This window comes from Oncorhynchus keta, unplaced genomic scaffold (genome assembly GCF_023373465.1).
Source record: "Oncorhynchus keta strain PuntledgeMale-10-30-2019 unplaced genomic scaffold, Oket_V2 Un_scaffold_2179_pilon_pilon, whole genome shotgun sequence".
NCBI lineage: Eukaryota > Metazoa > Chordata > Actinopteri > Salmoniformes > Salmonidae > Oncorhynchus > Oncorhynchus keta.
The window spans coordinates 139910-152628 of record NW_026290865.1 but is presented as its reverse complement, the minus strand read 5'-3'; positions in this window follow the sequence as shown (position 1 = coordinate 152628).

The window sequence follows — 12719 nt, the reverse complement described above, 5'->3', positions numbered from 1 at the left end:
GTTTTCCTCCCTCCTGAAGAACAGATCAGTTGTAGCTCCTAGCTGTGTTTTCCTCCCTCCTGAAAGAACAGATCAGTTGTAGCTCCTAGCTGTGTTTTCCTCCCTCCTGAAAGAACAGATCAGTTGTAGCTCTCTAGCTGTGTTTTCCTCCCTCAGATCTGAAGGAACAGATCAGTTGTAGCTCCTAGCTGTGTTTTCCTCCCTCCTGAAAGAACAGATCAGTTGTAGCTCCTAGCTGTGTTTTCCTCCCTCCTGAAGGAACAGATCAGTTGTAGCTCCTAGCTGTGTTTTCCTCCCTCCTGAAGGAACAGATCAGTTGTAGCTCCTAGCTGTGTTTTCCTCCCTCCTGAAAGAACAGATCAGTTGTAGCTCCTAGCTGTGTTTTCCTCCCTCCTGAAAGAACAGATCAGTTGTAGCTCCTAGCTGTGTTTTCCTCCCTCCTGAAAGAACAGATCAGTTGTAGCTCCTAGCTGTGTTTTCCTCCCTCCTGAAAGAACAGATCAGTTGTAGCTCCTAGCTGTGTTTTCCTCCCTCCTGAAAGAACAGATCAGTTGTAGCTCCTAGCTGTGTTTTCCTCCCTCCTGAAAGAACAGATCAGTTGTAGCTCCTAGCTGTGTTTTCCTCCCTCCTGAAAGAACAGATCAGTTGTAGCTCCTAGCTGTGTTTTCCTCCCTCCTGAAAGAACAGATCAGTTGTAGCTCCTAGCTGTGTTTTCCTCCCTCCTGAAAGAACAGATCAGTTGTAGCTCCTAGCTGTGTTTTCCTCCCTCCTGAAAGAACAGATCAGTTGTAGCTCCTAGCTGTGTTTTCCTCCCTCCTGAAAGAACAGATCAGTTGTAGCTCCTAGCTGTGTTTTCCTCCCTCCTGAAAGAACAGATCAGTTGTAGCTCCTAGCTGTGTTTTCCTCCCTCCTGAAGGAACAGATCAGTTGTAGCTCCTAGCTGTGTTTTCCTCCCTCCTGAAGGAACAGATCAGTTGTAGCTCCTAGCTGTGTTTTCCTCCCTCCTGAAAGAACAGATCAGTTGTAGCTCCTAGCTGTGTTTTCCTCCCTCCTGAAAGAACAGATCAGTTGTAGCTCCTAGCTGTGTTTTCCTCCCTCCTGAAAGAACAGATCAGTTGTAGCTCCTAGCTGTGTTTTCCTCCCTCCTGAAAGAACAGATCAGTTGTAGCTCCTAGCTGTGTTTTCCTCCCTCCTGAAAGAACAGATCAGTTGTAGCTCCTAGCTGTGTTTTCCTCCCTCCTGAAAGAACAGATCAGTTGTAGCTCCTAGCTGTGTTTTCCTCCCTCCTGAAGGAACAGATCAGTTGTAGCTCCTAGCTGTGTTTTCCTCCCTCCTGAAAGAACAGATCAGTTGTAGCTCCTAGCTGTGTTTTCCTCCCTCCTGAAGGAACAGATCAGTTGTAGCTCCTAGCTGTGTTTTCCTCCCTCCTGAAAGAACAGATCAGTTGTAGCTCCTAGCTGTGTTTTCCTCCCTCCTGAAAGAACAGATCAGTTGTAGCTCCTAGCTGTGTTTTCCTTCAGTCTGAAAGAACAGATCAGTTGTAGCTCCTAGCTGTGTTTTCCTCCCTCCTGAAGGAACAGATCAGTTGTAGCTCCTAGCTGTGTTTTCCTCCCTCCTGAAAGAACAGATCAGTTGTAGCTCCTAGCTGTGTTTTCCTCCCTCCTGAAAGAACAGATCAGTTGTAGCTCCTAGCTGTGTTTTCCTCCCTCCTGAAGGAACAGATCAGTTGTAGCTCCTAGCTGTGTTTTCCTCCCTCCTGAAAGAACAGATCAGTTGTAGCTCCTAGCTGTGTTTTCCTCCCTCCTGAAAGAACAGATCAGTTGTAGCTCCTAGCTGTGTTTTCCTCCCTCCTGAAGGAACAGATCAGTTGTAGCTCCTAGCTGTGTTTTCCTCCCTCCTGAAGGAACAGATCAGTTGTAGCTCCTAGCTGTGTTTTCCTCCCTCCTGAAGGAACAGATCAGTTGTAGCTCCTAGCTGTGTTTTCCTCCCTCCTGAAAGAACAGATCAGTTGTAGCTCCTAGCTGTGTTTTCCTCCCTCCTGAAAGAACAGATCAGTTGTAGCTCCTAGCTGTGTTTTCCTCCCTCCTGAAGGAACAGATCAGTTGTAGCTCCTAGCTGTGTTTTCCTCCCTCCTGAAAGAACAGATCAGTTGTAGCTCCTAGCTGTGTTTTCCTCCCTCCTGAAAGAACAGATCAGTTGTAGCTCCTAGCTGTGTTTTCCTCCCTCCTGAAGGAACAGATCAGTTGTAGCTCCTAGCTGTGTTTTCCTCCCTCCTGAAGGAACAGATCAGTTGTAGCTCCTAGCTGTGTTTTCCTCCCTCCTGAAGGAACAGATCAGTTGTAGCTCCTAGCTGTGTTTTCCTCCCTCCTGAAGGAACAGATCAGTTGTAGCTCCTAGCTGTGTTTTCCTCCCTCCTGAAAGAACAGATCAGTTGTAGCTCCTAGCTGTGTTTTCCTTCAGTCTGAAAGAACAGATCAGTTGTAGCTCCTAGCTGTGTTTTCCTTCAGTCTGAAAGAACAGATCAGTTGTAGCTCCTAGCTGTGTTTTCCTCCCTCCTGAAGGAACAGATCAGTTGGAGGCTTCCTACCATGGATCATCACTGGAGGCTTCCTCCATGGATCAGATCACTGGAGACTTGTGCCATGGATCATCACTGGAGGCTTCTACCATGGATCATCACTGGAGGCTTCGTTCCATGGATCAACACTGGAGGCTTCGTTTTCCATGGATCATCACTGGAGGCTTCAGTGCCATGGATCATCACTGGAGGCTTTGTGCCATGGATCATCACTGGAGGCTTTGTGCCATGGATCATCACTGGAGGCTTTGTACCATGGATCATCACTGGAGGCTTCGTCCATGGATCATCACTGGAGGCTTCGCTCCATGGATCATCACTGGAGGCTTCTCCATGGATCATCACTGGAGGCTGCCTGCCATGGATCATCACTGGAGACTTTGTACCATGGATCATCACTGGAGGCTTCAGTACCATGGATCATCACTGGAGGCTTTGTAGCCATGGATCATCACTGGAGGCTTCGTGCCATGGATCATCACTGGAGGCTTCTATGGATCATCACTGGAGGCTGCCTGCCATGGATCATCACTGGAGGATTCGTGCCATGGATCATCACTGGAGGCTTCGTGCCATGGATCATCACTGGAGGCTTCCTGCCATGGATCATCACTGGAGGCTGCCTACCATGGATCATCACTGGAGGCTTCGTGCCATGGATCATCACTGGAGGCTTCCTGCCATGGATCATCACTGGAGGCTTCGTACCATGGATCATCACTGGAGGCTTTGTACCATGGATCATCACTGGAGGCTTTGTGCCATGGATCATCACTGGAGGCTTTGTGCCATGGATCATCACTGGAGGCTTTGTACCATGGATCATCACTGGAGGCTTTGTACCATGGATCATCACTGGAGGCTTTGTGCCATGGATCAACACTGGAGGCTTCGTACCATGGATCATCACTGGAGGCTTTGTACCATGGATCATCACTGGAGGCTTCCTGCCATGGATCATCACTGGAGGCTTCGTACCATGGATCATCACTGGAGGCTTTGTACCATGGATCATCACTGGAGGCTTCGTGCCATGGATCATCACTGGAGGCTTCGTACCATGGATCATCACTGGAGGCTTCCTGCCATGGATCATCACTGGAGGCTTTGTGCCATGGATCATCACTGAGGCTTCCTGCCATGGATCATCACTGGAGGCTTTGTGCCATGGATCATCACTTGAGGCTTCCTGCCATGGATCATCACTGGAGGCTTCGTACCATGGATCATCACTGGAGGCTTCGTACCATGGATCATCACTGGAGGCTTCGTGCCATGGATCATCACTGGAGGCTCCGTGCCATGGATCTTCACTGGAGGCTTCCTGCCATGGATCATCACTGGAGGCTTTGTGCCATGGATCATCACTGGAGGCTTCCTGCCATGGATCATCACTGGAGGCTTCGTGCCATGGATCATCACTGGAGGCTTTGTGCCATGGATCATCACTGAGGCTTCCTGCCATGGATCATCACTGGAGGCTTCCTGCCATGATCATCACTGGAGGCTTCGTGCCATGATCATCACTGGAGGCTTCCTGCCATGGATCATCAATGGAGGCATCGTGCCATGACTCCTCACTGGAGGCTTCGTGCCATGGATCATCACTGGAGGCTTCGTCGGGCCATGACTCCTCACTGGAGGCTTCGTACCATGGATCATCAATGGAGGCATCGGGCCATGACTCATCACTGGAGGCTTCCTACCATGGATCATCACTGGAGGCTTTGTGCCATGGATCATCAATGGAGGCTTTGTGCCATGGATCATCACTGGAGGCTTCGGGCCATGGATCATCACTGGAGGCTTTGTGCCATGGATCATCACTGGAGGCTTCGTGCCATGGATCATCACTGGAGGCTTTGTGCCATGGATCATCACTGGAGGCTTCGTGCCATGGATCATCACTGGAGGCTTCCTGCCATGGATCATCACTTGAGGCTTCCTGCCATGGATCATCACTGGAGGCTTCCTGCCATGGATCATCACTTGAGGCTTCCTGCCATGGATCATCACTTGAGGCTTCCTGCCATGGATCATCACTTGAGGCTTCCTGCCATGGATCATCACTGGAGGCTTTGTGCCATGGATCATCACTGGAGTGAGGAGACGTACAGGCAGCCTGGTTCTGGGAGCAGACACAGGACTCACCAGGCTGGGGAGACATACTGGAGGATTAGTTCTGGGAGCAGACACAGGACTCACCAGGCTGGGGAGACATACTGGAGGATTGGTTCTGGAAGCAGACACAGGACTCACCAGGCTGGGGAGACATACAGGAGGCCTGGTTCTGGGAGCAGACACAGGACTCACCAGGCTGGGGAGACATACAGGAGGCCTGGTTCTGGGAGCAGACACAGGACTCACCAGGCTGGGGAGACATACTGGAGGCCTGGTTCTGGGAGCAGACACAGGACTCACCAGGCTGGGGAGACATACAGGAGGCCTGGTTCTGGGAGCAGGCACAGGACTCACCAGGCTGGGGAGACATACTGGAGGCTTGGTTCTGGGAGCAGGCACAGGACTCACCAGGCTGGGGAGACATACTGGAGGCTTGGTTCTGGGAGCAGGCACAGGACTCACCAGGCTGGGGAGACATACTGGAGGCTTGGTTCTTGAAGTAGGCACCAGATACACTGGGCCGTGGAAGCGCACTGGAGATCTCGAGCATAGAGCTGGCACAACCCTTCCTGGTTGGATGGTTATTTTTGCCCGGCAAATGCGGGGCGCTGGCACAGGACACACTGGAGACGCAGAGCCGGTACAAGATATCCTGGGCCGTAGAGAAGCACTGGCGGCCAGATGCGCTGAGCCGGCACCATCCGTCCTGGCTGGATGCCCACTCTAGCCCGGCCGATGCGGGGAGCTGGAATGTGGCGCACAGGGCTGTGAACATGCACTGGAGATGCTGTGCGCTCCACTGCATAACATGACCAGTACCACACTCCCTATGGTAAGCACGAGGAGTTGGCTCAGGTCTCCAACCTCTCAGCCAATATCCTCGTGTGCCCCCCAAAACATTTTTTTGGAGTGGCCTCCCTGTCTTTCGTGCCAGCCGTGACCCTGTGTAATCCTAGACCCTTTTACTCGCTGCCTCCGCCTTCCTCGCTGCTTCCACCTGCTCCCACGGCAGGCGATCCTTTCCTGCCAGGATCTCCTCCCACGTCCAGGATCCTTTCCCATTGGGTAGTTCTGTCAGGGAAATGACCGGACCAAGGTGCAGTGTGGTGAGCGTACATTTCTTTTTATTATGAGTGTCGCCAACAAAAACAAGCAACTAAACGAACGTGAAGCTTACTAGGGCTATATAGGCCACTAACAAAGTCAACTACCCACAACTAACATGGCTAAACAGGCTGCTTAAGTCTGATTCTCAATCAGACACAACGATAGAGAGCTGTTCCTGATTGAGAACCATACCAGGCAAAAACATAGAAACAGAAAACATAGAAATAAAGAAACTAGAATGCCCACCCCAGTCACACCCTGGCCTTACAAAAATAGAGAATAAAAGCCTATCTATAGCCAGGGCGTGACATTATCCTGACTCTTTAGTTATATACCAGTTTACCCTGATGAACTCTTTAGTTATATACCAGTTTACCCTGATGAACTCTTTAGTTATATACCAGTTTACCCTGATGAACTCTTTAGTTATATACCAGTTTACCCTGATGAACTCTTCTGTTATATACCAGTTTACCCTGATTAACTCTTCTGTTATATACCAGTTTACCTGATTAACTCTTCTGTTATATACCAGTTTACCCTGATTAACTCTTTAGTTATATACCAGTTTACCCTGATGAACTCTTCTGTTATATACCAGTTCACCCTGATTAACTCTTCTGTTATATACCAGTTTACCCTGATTAACTCTTCTGTTATATACCAGTTTACCCTGATTAACTCTTTAGTTATATACCAGTTTACCCTGATTAACTCTTTAGTTATATACCAGTTTACCCTGATTAACTCTTCTGTTATATACCAGTTCACCCTGATTAACTCTTCTGTTATATACCAGTTTACCCTGATTAACTATTCTGTTGTATACCAGTTTACCCTGATTAACTCTTTAGTTATATACCAGTTTACCCTGATTAACTCTTTAGTTATATACCAGTTTACCCTGATTAACTCTTCTGTTATGTACCAGTTTACCCTGATTAACTCTTCTGTTATATACCAGTTTACCCTGATTAACTCTTCTGTTATATACCAGTTTACCCTGATTAACTCTTTAGTTATATACCAGTTTACCCTGATTAACTCTTCTGTTATATACCAGTTTACCCTGATTAACTCTTCTGTTATTTACCAGTTTACCCTGATTAACTCTTTAGTTATATACCAGTTTACCCTGATTAACTCTTCTGTTATATACCAGTTTACCCTGATTAACTCTTTAGTTATATACCAGTTTACCCTGATTAACTCTTCTGTTATATACCAGTTTACCCTGATTAACTCTTTTGTTATATACCAGTTTACCCTGATTAACTCTTTTGTTATATACCAGTTTACCCTGATTAACTCTTCTGTTATATACCAGTTTACCCTGATTAACTCTTCTGTTATATACCAGTTTACCCTGATTAACTCTTCTGTTATATACCAGTTTACCCTGATTAACTCTTCTGTTATATACCAGTTTACCTTGATTAACTATTCTGTTATATACCAGTTTACCCTGATTAACTCTTTAGTTATATACCAGTTTACCCTGATTAACTCTTCTGTTATATACCAGTTTACCCTGATTAACTCTTTAGTTATATACCAGTTTACCCTGATTAACTCTTCTGTTATAAACCAGTTTACCCTGATTAACTCTTCTGTTATATACCAGTTTACCCTGATTAACTCTTCTGTTATATACCAGTTTACCCTGATTAACTATTCTGTTATATACCAGTTTCCCCTGATTAACTCTTTAGTTATATACCAGTTTACCCTGATTAACTCTTCTGTTATATACCAGTTTACCCTGATTAACTCTTCTGTTATATACCAGTTTACCCTGATTAACTCTTCTGTTATATACCAGTTTACCCTGATTAACTCTTCTGTTATATACCAGTTTACCCTGATTAACTCTTCTGTTATTTACCAGTTTACCCTGATTAACTCTTCTGTTATATACCAGTTTACCCTGATTAACTATTCTGTTATATACCAGTTTCCCCTGATTAACTCTTTAGTTATATACCAGTTTACCCTGATTAACTCTTCTGTTATATACCAGTTTACCCTGATTAACTCTTCTGTTATATACCAGTTTACCCTGATTAACTCTTCTGTTATTTACCAGTTTACCCTGATTAACTCTTTAGTTATATACCAGTTTACCCTGATTAACTCTTTAGTTATTTACCAGTTTACCCTGATTAACTCTTCTGTTATATACCAGTTTACCCTGATTAACTCTTTAGTTATATACCAGTTTACCCTGATTAACTCTTCTGTTATATACCAGTTTACCCTGATTAACTCTTCTGTTATATACCAGTTTACCCTGATTAACTCTTTAGTTATATACCAGTTTACCCTGATTAACTCTTCTGTTATATACCAGTTTACCCTGATTAACTCTTCTGTTATATACCAGTTTACCCTGATTAACTCTTCTGTTATATACCAGTTTACCCTGATTAACTCTTCTGTTATATACCAGTTTACCCTGATTAACTCTTCTGTTATATACCAGTTTACCCTGATTAACTCTTTAGTTATATACCAGTTTACCCTGATTAACTCTTCTGTTATATACCAGTTTACCCTGATTAACTCTTCTGTTATATACCAGTTTACCCTGATTAACTCTTTAGTTATATACCAGTTTACCCTGATTAACTCTTCTGTTATATACCAGTTTACCCTGATTAACTCTTCTGTTATATACCAGTTTACCCTGATTAACTCTTCTGTTATATACCAGTTTACCCTGATTAACTCTTCTGTTATTTACCAGTTTACCCTGATTAACTCTTCTGTTATATACCAGTTTACCCTGATTAACTCTTCTGTTATATACCAGTTTACCTTGATTAACTATTCTGTTATATACCAGTTTACCCTGATTAACTCTTTAGTTATATACCAGTTTACCCTGATTAACTCTTCTGTTATATACCAGTTTACCCTGATTAACTCTTTAGTTATATACCAGTTTACCCTGATTAACTCTTCTGTTATAAACCAGTTTACCCTGATTAACTCTTTAGTTATATACCAGTTTACCCTGATTAACTCTTCTGTTATATACCAGTTTACCCTGATTAACTCTTCTGTTATATACCAGTTTACCCTGATTAACTCTTCTGTTATATACCAGTTTACCCTGATTAACTCTTTAGTTATATACCAGTTTACCCTGATTAACTCTTTAGTTATATACCAGTTTACCCTGATTAACTCTTCTGTTATATACCAGTTTACCCTGATTAACTATTCTGTTATATACCAGTTTACCCTGATTAACTCTTCTGTTATATACCAGTTTACCCTGATTAACTCTTCTGTTATATACCAGTTTACCCTGATTAACTATTCTGTTATATACCAGTTTACCCTGATTAACTCTTTAGTTATATACCAGTTTACCCTGATTAACTCTTCTGTTATATACCAGTTTACCCTGATTAACTCTTCTGTTATATACCAGTTTACCCTGATTAACTCTTCTGTTATATACCAGTTTACCCTGATTAACTCTTCTGTTATATACCAGTTTACCCTGATTAACTCTTCTGTTATTTACCAGTTTACCCTGATTAACTCTTCTGTTATATACCAGTTTACCCTGATTAACTCTTCTGTTATATACCAGTTTACCCTGATTAACTCTTCTGTTATATACCAGTTTACCCTGATTAACTCTTCTGTTATATACCAGTTTACCCTGATTAACTCTTCTGTTATATACCAGTTTACCCTGATTAACTCTTCTGTTATTTACCAGTTTACCCTGATTAACTCTTTAGTTATATACCAGTTTACCCTGATTAACTCTTCTGTTATTTACCAGTTTACCCTGATTAACTCTTCTGTTATATACCAGTTTACCCTGATTAACTCTTCTGTTATATACCAGTTTACCCTGATTAACTCTTTAGTTATATACCAGTTTACCCTGATTAACTCTTCTGTTATATACCAGTTTACCCTGATTAACTCTTTAGTTATATACCAGTTTACCCTGATTAACTCTTCTGTTATTTACCAGTTGATTTGCTTATGGTCTTGGCTACACCTAGTGAACAGGTTTGTTTTTATTATTTGGGGAAATAGTTTTCCTTTTTTTGGAACGGCAAGACAGAAAACATTTATAAAATGAACATGAATTCAGACGGCAGAAATGATTAAATATTAAAGCATTAGACCTCACTAAAGGCTTCAGTCATACAGAAGTTATACTTAAATCCAAACTGGTTCTCAGCAAATTAGTAAGAATGTCTCACCCTCTGTTCAAGAATGGCCTTTTTCCCCTTATCCAGAGTACAACCTGTCACTTTCAGTTATTTGTTTTTAATTAAGCTACATTTCTTAAAATCAATCCCATGTACTATGTTCTTGCAAAAAAAAGTTGTACATGTTCTAGTCCAGCCAATGTAGAAGGCTATCAAATACTTCTTAAATATGCCCTCTGCTGGTTAACCTAGCACTAACTAGCATTAATGGAAACAATGGCAGTTAAAATAACGTGCCATAGAATTCTGCGGCAGCCCGCAAGGTGTAATAGAAAGTAATGGAGGAACATATTTTTTAAAACAAGATATGTGTAAATATATGTATGTACAGTGCCTTGCGAAAGTATTCGGCCCCCTTGAACTTTGCAACCTTTTGCCACATTTCAGGCTTCAAACATAAAGATATAAAACTGTATTTTTTGTGAAGAATCAACAACAAGTGGGACACAATCATGAAGTGGAACGACATTTATTGGATATTTCAAACTTTTTTAACAAATCAAAAACTGAAAAATTGGGCGTGCAAAATTATTCAGCCCCCTTAAGTTAATACTTTGTAGTGCCACCTTTTGCTGCGATTACAGCTGTAAGTCGCTTGGGGTATGTCTCTATCAGTTTTGCACATCGAGAGACTGACATTTTTTCCCATTCCTCCTTGCAAAACAGCTCGAGCTCAGTGAGGTTGGATGGAGAGCATTTGATTCTCGATTGGATTCAGGTCAACTCGTTTTTCAACCACTCCACAAATGTCTTGTTAAGAAACTATAATTTTGGCAAGTTGATTAGGACATCTACTTTGTGCATGACAAGTCATTTTTTCTGCAATTGTTTACAGACAGATTATTTCTCTTACAATTCACTGTATCACAATTCCAGTGGGTCAGAAGATTACATACACTAAGTTGACTGTACTTTAAACAGCTTGGAAAATTCCAGAAAATGATATCATGGTTTTAGAAGTTTCTGATAGGCTAATTAACATTATTTGAGTCAATTGGAGGTGTACCTGAGGATGTATTTCAATGCCTACTTTCAAACTCAGTGCCTCTTTGCTTGACATCATGGGAAAATCAAAGAAATCAGCCAAATTTCCAAATGCCTGAAGGTACCACGTTCATCTGTACAAACAATAGTACATAAGTATAAACACCATGAGACCATGCAGCCGTCATTCCACTCAGGAAGGAGACGCGTTCTGTCTCCTAAAAATGAACGTACTTTGGTGAGAAAAGTGCAAATCAATCCCAGAACAACAGGAAAGGACCTTGTGAAGATGCTGAAGGAAACAGGTACAAAAGTATCTATATCCACAGTAAAACAAGTCCTATATCGACATAACCTGAAAGGCCTCTCAGCAAGGAAGAAGCCACTGGATCAAAACTGCCATAAAAAAGCCAGACTACGGTTTGCAACTACACATGGGGACAAAGATCATACTTTTTGGAGAAACAAAAATATAACTGTTTGGCCATAATGACCACCATTATATTTTTAGGAAAAATGGGGAGGCTTGCAAGCCGAAGAACACCATCCCAACCGTGAAGCACGGGCAAGGCAGTATGATGTTGTGGGGGTGCTTTGCTGCAGGAGGGACAGGTACTCTTCACAAAATAGATGGCTTCATGAGGGAGGAAAATTAATGTGGATATATTGACGCAACATCTCAAGACATGAGTCAGGAAGTTAAACCTTGGTCGCAAATGGGTCTTCTAAATGGACAATGACCCCAAGCATATTTCTAAAGTTGTGGCAAAATGGTTAAGGACAACAAAGTCAAGGTATTGGAGTGGCCATCACAAAGCCCTGACCTCAATCCTATAGAACATTTTTGGGCAGAACTGACATGTCCAGTTACACCAGCTCTGTCAGGAGGAATGGGCCAAAATTCACCCAACTTATTGTGGGAAGCTTGTAGAAGGCGACCCGAAACGTTTGACCCAAGTTAAATAATTTAAAGGCAATGCCACCAAACACTAATTGTGTATGTCAACTTCTGACCCACTGGAAATGTGATGAAAGAAATCAAATCTGAAATAAATCATTCTCTCTGCTGTTATTCTGACATTTCACATCTTAAAATAAAGTGGTGATCCTAACTGGCCTAAAACAGAGAATTTTTACTCGGATTAAATGTCAGGAATTTTGAAAAACTGAGTGTAAATGTATTTGGCTAAGGTGTATGTAAACTTCCGACTTCAACTGTGTGTGTATGTGTGTGTGTGTGTGTGTGTGTGTGTGTGTGTGTGTGTGTGTGTGTGTGTGTGTGTGTGTGTGTGTGTGTGTGTGTGTGTGTGTGTGTGTGTGTGTGTGTGTGTGTGTGTGTGTGTGTGTGTGTGTTTGTGTGTGTGTGTGTGTGTGTTTTGCCAAAACAATATGTGGGGGATTGGTAGAGATGCAGACAATTACATTGATGGAACTACAATCTATCTGCTATATTCAATCTGATCCACCCCTAAAAAAGGGGTTGTGAAATTATACCAGATACTTGTGAAAATAGAACCAAAGCGATACAAGACTGTAATCAATGTATATGAACACTACCTGTCTCAAATATGTTAGTTTTCTTCTACAGAAAGTCCTTTTGGTTAATTCATCTGTATGAATACTAATTGTCTCATAAGTGGGACATGGTCATTTTAGAGGACTGCTTGAATATACTGCGTCCTGAT